The 7,317-nt window shown below is 46.0% G+C and overlaps 1 pseudogene; it reads right to left on the bottom strand.

The window, feature by feature from the left end:
• Window positions 1-6,506: 6,506 nt before the first annotated feature.
• LOC116905885 lies at window positions 6,507-6,726 on the bottom strand (annotated as a pseudogene).
• Window positions 6,727-7,317: the final 591 nt, after the last annotated feature.

The following is a 7,317-nucleotide window of genomic DNA, read 5'->3' as shown; positions in this document are numbered from 1 at the left end:
GCATCTCCCTCAGTCTGCGTATCAGCTACTGCTCCAACATCATGAGTATTTCCATGCTCCCACCATGCTCCCTGCCATGACGGTAATGAACTAAACCTCTGAGACTATAAGCCGGCCCTCAACTTTTGAGAGTTGCCTTGGTCATGGTATCTCTTCACAGCAGTAGAACACTGGCTAAGATACCCTGTCTCAAAAAATACTTTTTTAACTTAGTCTTTCTTTCTTTTTTTTTTTAACTCAACAATCTTCTGTTGACCTGAGATACCGCCTAGAAAAAAATATCAAATGGGAGGATATAAATTAGGCAAACAGTAACCAGTACAAGTTGACCTCAGACAAAATACATTTTTTAAAAATAAAGCATTCCCAGGAACTAAGAGAATCACAGTTAGGGGCAAATAGTTCAATCAACTTACATAAAAGTTATTTAAGTAACTTTGAGAATATACATAGTGAAACCAAAATAATTACGAGAACCTTTGACATCAATCTGTTATGTATGGCAAAAACTTAAATTGGCAAAGGTGAATTTAATACACTCCAGTCCTGGTAGACAGGTTTCCGTTGGCTTCTGTGTTTCTGCACGCCTTGTGAGTATAGATTTTGCTCTAGACTAGGCAACTGTTCAAGGAAGCTTCTATAGTGAAGAGCCTCGGACTACAGAGTCAGCAGCAACCCGGCTAATTAAACTATTCTTAGTGCATGTTTGAAGGACACTCCGAAATCCTGACATTTCTTCATTGCTTGCTCCCAGAGCTAGAAAAGCCGAATGGCTCTTAGATTAGTTCTTTTCTTCCTTAGCCTTGTGACACTGTCACCAAAATTACCTGAAAACTGCTTAAAGGGAGGAATTCTTTATGTGGGTTCACAGTTCTACAGGTCTCGCCATGTTTGGGGATGGGGCATGGCAGAAGAGAACAGTTTTCATCATGGACGCCAGGGGAGAACAAGGAGGAGTGCAGAAGGTGCATGGGTAAGGTACAGCCCTAGACAATGCACTAATCAGCCACTCCATCCAGCTACACCCCATCTCCTAGCTTCTGACACTTCCCAATAATGCCATCATATTGTGACTACATCAAGAGATTAATCCTGCCATGGCTTGGCACCCTCATGCTCTGCCTCTGAAAACACCATCGCAGACACACCCCAAAGGTGCACTTTATAATCTCCTTGTCATTTCTTAATCTGATGAAGTTGACACTCAAGATTAACTGTCATTCTATATCTATTTTTAAATGAAACCGAGTTTTTTTTTTCTTTCTTTTCCCACACCATCCAAATATTCATAGAGAGAAAGAATTCAGGTGTGTTAGGTCCCGGTCTGCAATCACCAGTCTTGGCTGTCAACTTGATTAAGAGAGTGATGGAATGATGAAATATACCTATGTATCTGCAGGGGTGTTCCAGAAAAGACTGATAACTGCACAATGACCAAGCTGGGAGAGACCCAGTGTGGATTTAGATAGAATCTTCCAACGGGCTGACATCTTGGATGAAATCGGAGGAAGGCAGTAGTAGGCTTGCACTGGCAAGACCCCAGCTGAGTGAAGGTGTTTCTCGAAGTTGCCATTGTCTTCCAGCATCGGACTCCAGCTTCTCTGGTTTTTCAATATTGACATGATACAAGAAGCTCTCGGGGAAATTCTAAGTCTTTAGATTTTAATCGCTGAGGAGTCTAGGTTGACTGGCTCCCTCTTTAGCACATCAGCAGCCATCGTTGGCTTCTCCTGAACAATCTAATAAATTGCCTTTTATGCTCCATCCCCATTCGATTGGCTTTGATCCTCTGGGGAACTGTCTAACGCAGTCCTACTCCTAAAGGCACATTCCCGGCAAACTGAAGTTGGATCTCCTGGGAGAAAACGTACTGTGAATCTACAAAAGATTTGAGGTGTTCTATCCTTGTTACCATAACTCCATCGAAGAGGGGTGTCTGAGTCAGGCTGTGTGTCTAAGGAGGAAGATCTGTTGCCTGTTCTCTAGACAATGAGCACACTTCTCAATCAGCACAGACCTCCCATAATTGATTTGACAGGTCAACTTGACCACAGGAGACCCAGATAGCTGGTTCACAATTATTTCTGGATAGATCTAAAAGTTTTCCCAGAAGACATTAGCAATGAAATTGGTGGACTGGGTACAACATGTCCGCAACCAATCACAGGACTTCTTTTATAACAGAACACCACAGACTAGTACATTCTAAAGGAAAAGTACCTTAGGCAGAGTAGCTTCAGCTCATGTGCCAGCCTCCGGTAAGGGGCTTAGTGTTGCTTTGAAACTTGGCGGAAAAGCAAGCAGGTAGACGATGCACTTAGCTGGGTTCCTCTTCCCAGATTTCTCCTGGGTATGTGCTCTTCACCATTAGAGATATTCTGCATTATAGTGTTTAGTTCCTCTGGCAAATGAAACTGACGTCAGTGGCCGAGCTCTCCCTAGCAGCAAGCCTAAGAACCTGGGTTTCCTCCAGGGTCTTTGATTTAGTGTTTCTCATTCATCACCCTGCCGAGGTAAGTTAAGAAAGCAAATTCTCCAATCACCAGTCCACTAAAACAGTGGTCTCAACCTTCCTAATGTTGTGGTCCTTTAATATATAGTTCCTTGTGTTGTGGTGACCACCCCCCCCATTCATAAAGCTATTTTTGTTGCTACTTCCAAACTGCAACTTTACTACTGCTATGGATTGTAGTGTAAATCTCTGTGTCTTTTTGGTGATCTGTGAAAGGGTCATTCCACCACCACTTCCCAAAGAGGGGTTGCGACCCACAGGTTGAGAACTATCGCTCTATGTGATTTCTGTCCTCTCTTTTGCCTCAAATGCCCTTCTCTCCATTTCCAATAAACAAAAGATAGAAAGTAACTGAGCAAATGTTTAGCCTCACCTTGATCTTAACTGATTCAATTTGAAGCATGTTTTATGTTTTGTGATAAAAAAAAAAATCCCTAACATTGAGGGGCCTGATCCAGTCTACCTTTGGCTTAGTTTTTTTCCATCTAGAAAGTGAAAACATTTACTTCCTCACCCAGTCACTTCTTTCATTTAACACAGTCTCTGTTCCTGAGGGGTCCCCAGTCTTGTTAGTCAGCGTTGGCAGTGAGGTAGGAAGATGAAGACGGGGTCTGTCAGGTGAACCCCTGACTCTGTACTATATTCCCCAAACCCAAGAAAACACAATCCACAATTAATTCTGCCAAAGGAAGGAAGCCACACAGGAGAACTTAGCTGGTTCTAGAATGACTTTGCCAAGTGAAAAGCAAGGCAGACTTCAGGGAGCAGGGGCCCTGGTACTGTATGCTTTTCAAATATGTTTGTCCTGAAATAGGACATCAAAACAAACCAAGGGCTGGGTAGTGGTGGGGCACCCCTTTAATCCCAGTACTCGGGAGGCAGAGGCAGGCGGTTGTCTGTCAACCTGTTCTACATATCTACTTACAGGACAGCCAAGGCTAAAAAGAGAAAACGTCATGAAAAACCTAACACCCCAAACCGAAACCAAAACAAACAATTCTATGGAGTTCAGCTGACGAACTTATTGGGGTTGATTACAGAAGCATCGGCAACTCGAAATGTAAGGCCACCTCAGTGACTTAGGAAAGCTGTCCCCTGGAGCTGTCTGCACAATCTGCTCAGCAGCTGACAGGTTATCCAGGCTTCACCTCACCTTTGAAATCCTCCTCCTGCCTCTCCACAGAGTAGCATCTGAGAAAGGGGGCGGTGCTTGTGTCCTCAAGGCAGTGAGCTCATGGATTTATAAGGCAGTTCTCACTCTCCCTGTCCTCCCTGTGCTCACTCCTGGCCTGAATCCTAGCCTCTGACTCCCAGGCCCTGGGAACATGGGGTGCTCTGGAGATCTGAGGCCGGGGAGGGCTCTGGCCTCTGTGTGTCCAGGTGCTACTATGTTTATTTTGCAAAACCCACATGAGGTCTGTCTGGCTGGGTGGCCTCGAATAGAGGCTGCACCGAGCCTTATACCAAACCAGAGGCAACTAGCTTCAGTGGCAGGCCTGGGGGGCCTTAGAAGGCCCTTGTCAACTGGGAGTCAGTGTGTGTGTGCGCACGTGTGTGTGCACACACACGTGTGCATGAGCTGTATCTTGAGGATTCCTAAATGAGCTTCTTGACTCCCCCTTTTGCAATGTACCTCGAAAACCCTGGGCTGCCGGCCAAGGCAACTCAGAGCTGAGACGGAGCCGTGGCCCAAAGAAAAACAATGGAAGAAGCAGTCCCACAGCTTCAAAGGGGCAGAAACTGTGGAAGGCCATGCATGGGTCTGAAATGGCATCTGGAGGGAGGTCACTGCCCTAAACATTCCCTAGTTTCATCCGCTGTCATGCAGGGTCATAAAACAAATGGCGTCGCTCATATCTAAAGGTCTAGCAAAGCTTGGTTACCTATATAGAGAAAGCTAGGAAGGATAGTTTAAAAACCTCATCAAGAGAGTCATGCTTTGCCTTCTGAAATGTGACCTTAGGCTCCGGGGCTCTAGTAGGACCTTTGATACTCAATCTGCCTCCTCTACATCAGCTCTCTCTTCCCAGCAGCTCAACGAAGTGACAATCCCTCTGCTGGTTTTGTGACCTTTGTCAGATGCTCCTCTCAGTTTAGCTCCACTTGAATGACATTTAGGAGCACCTCCCCAGGCCCAGCCCATGGAGCAGATCCTCTGAAGTCATAATACGGAAAAGACTTCTGTCTTCCTGGCCTTGGGGGGTGGGGGCGGGGCTCAGCCTTAAAGGAGACAGTTGTCCACATGTAACATTTTTACACTGATTATCTCTATTCCGCTCCAAAACTTGGGGCATGGAACAAGTATAATCTACAGCTACTGATTGAGAAACTTAACCTCAGAGCAGACAAAGCCACCACCCACCAGGGCATATCAGAGCCCAGAGCATAAAACAGCCCCGTGATGAAGCAATGTGCTGCCTCCAGAGAGAATATTCTGCTGTCCGCCCTGAGAGTTTCTGCCCACTCATCGAGGCCCATGGGGAAGGTCAGGAGAGGTTCATCTTGTTCTCAGACATATGCCAAGCTCAATTTGTATTACATACAAACAATAAATAAACACCCTAAGGTATATCCTTTTAATTTATTCTTTTTTTTCCCTTTAAGTTATTCTTAAAGCTATACTATTTGAAACATAGTCATACTAAAAAGTTATATCATTTGAAATTCAGCCTGTATTTTCTTCTGGGAAACAACTCATGAGAATTAGCTACAGTAGGAAGTTAGCCAGGGTGGGTGGTTACTGGGCGCTGCCCACCAGAAGGTGGTAGATCCTCAGTTCCCCAGAGGAAAGATCCAGCTCAGCATGGCAGAAAGAAAATGAGCAAGGAAACACTAAACATCTCACCTTCTTACCCCCTTCTCTCCTGTGGGACCTCCCTTAGCAAGGGGAGAGGGGCCTTGGCAGTAGATCCAGGCAGAGAGAGAAGCAGAAAATGTTCAGGAGAGCCAGCTTACAGAGGTCTGTCTTCTCCTTACTTGGCCCTCAGCATGTGGTTACCTCTGTCCTCCAGGGTCTACAGTGGCTCCCACTGCGCAGCAAGTCTGACAGTCTCAGCATGAGAAGAGTCTTTGCTCTCTAAGTCCCTGGAATGCAGTCACTGTCCCCTAGGAGACAGGGTTCCTGGATAAAACTCACTGTAGCTCAATACTTATGGTGCTCTTCAGGACGGCCTGGAGATGTGGGACTGGAGGGGCTTCTGGGAGATTTGTTCTCACCCCTTATGACTGCACCTGAACCTCAGACTTGGCAAGAGAAAGGATTCAATCCAAGAGACTCCTTCAACCGATGGCCCCTCCTTGGAAAGTCCCAGGTCCAGCTCAGCATGGAGCCACCAAGGGCTTCTGGGTCTGTGTTTGGGTGTGAAGCATGAAGCTAAACTGCCCTTGGTTCTTCACCAAGCTCTCTTCCCTGGCCAGCATACAAGGTGCTTTCTCTTCGATTTCCCTTCAGCACAGTTCTGGGAATCTGAGTGCAGCAATTTTGTTTTGAAATTACATCCGTTGATTATAGTTCAACAATTTAATTATAGTTATTAAAGAGCTGCCTAGCTTGAGACTTGTGGTATAACAGGGGCGGAGCAAACGTACACGGTCTCTGGAAACAGCCGGGGCCTGTTTACATATTAAACAAAACCTCTGTTGGATTCACTCCGGTTAAAAAAAAATCTCTGTGGCTGGAAGTGTGTGAGTAGACTGGGGGGCCAAGGGACCTGCTCTGCCACAGTGAGGAGATGTCTGACAGTTGTTTAAACTACTGAGTGTCTTCCTCTAGGCCTCATTAGCATTAGAACCAGAATGAGGACGTCTCACTAAAGCTTAATTTTTACATTAAAATTGGGATACCAAGCATATCTTTCTCAGCTTTGTTGGTCCCCACCTGAGGTCCCTGCTCAAGTTCTAGAAGCCTCTGAACTCTTTATTCTTTTTGTCATAGAAAACTTACCACTTTTATTTATAACAAATTATTCCCGATTTCTTCTGCCTCAGAAGTTCTTTAGACAATTCCATCAGCCTTAGCCAATCGGAGAATGGAATCATCTGACTCGCTCATCCTGCAGATGCTGTAGATTTTAAACCGGCTATTAAACCGGGCTGGGCCCCTGTCAACCATTCATCTGGATGGACGCGTGGTCCTTGGCGGCAGTGATGCGGTTGCTCTCAGAGCATTTCCGCAGTACGTACGGGGCCACAAACTCGCCGGCATCGTTCTGCATACTGAGGCTGTCCCTGCTCACTGGTCTACTGAGAATGCAGAAGGATGCCTTTGAACTCTTTAATCAGACTCGTTTGGACACTTCTAAGAAAGAAGCAAGACAAGTAGTTATTACAAAAAATGTAAAGGATCCATGATGGGGACCCAACAGCAGCCAACAGAGTCAGAGACAGCTCCGGTTGTTAGGGAGCCCACAAGAGGACCAAGCTGCAAATCCACTGCAAAAGTGTAGGGCCTAGGTCCAGCCCCTGCATGCTCTTTAGTTGGTGGCTCAGTCTCTGTGAGCCTGCATGGGTCCGTACTTGACTCTTTAGGTCTTGTGGTGTCTTTGACCCCTGTGCTCACTCATCCCTCTCCCTGACTCTTCCATCAGACTTGAGCTCTTCCTGATGTCTGGCTGTAAGTCTCTAAATCTGTTTCCATCTGATACTGGATGAAGCCAAGCAGGAGACAGTTATGCTAGGCTCCCGTCTGCAAGCAGAGCACAGTATTATTAACAGTGTCAGGGTTTGGCTCTCACCCATGGGATGGGTCTCAGGTTGGACCAGTCATTGGTTGGCCATTCATTCAATCTCTTCCCCCTTTAACCCTG

The sequence above is a fragment of the Rattus rattus genome, chromosome 7 (genome assembly GCF_011064425.1).
Source record: "Rattus rattus isolate New Zealand chromosome 7, Rrattus_CSIRO_v1, whole genome shotgun sequence".
Lineage (NCBI taxonomy): Eukaryota > Metazoa > Chordata > Mammalia > Rodentia > Muridae > Rattus > Rattus rattus.
The sequence above is the reverse complement of the archived record's forward strand: the minus strand, read 5'-3'. Positions and strand labels throughout refer to the sequence as shown.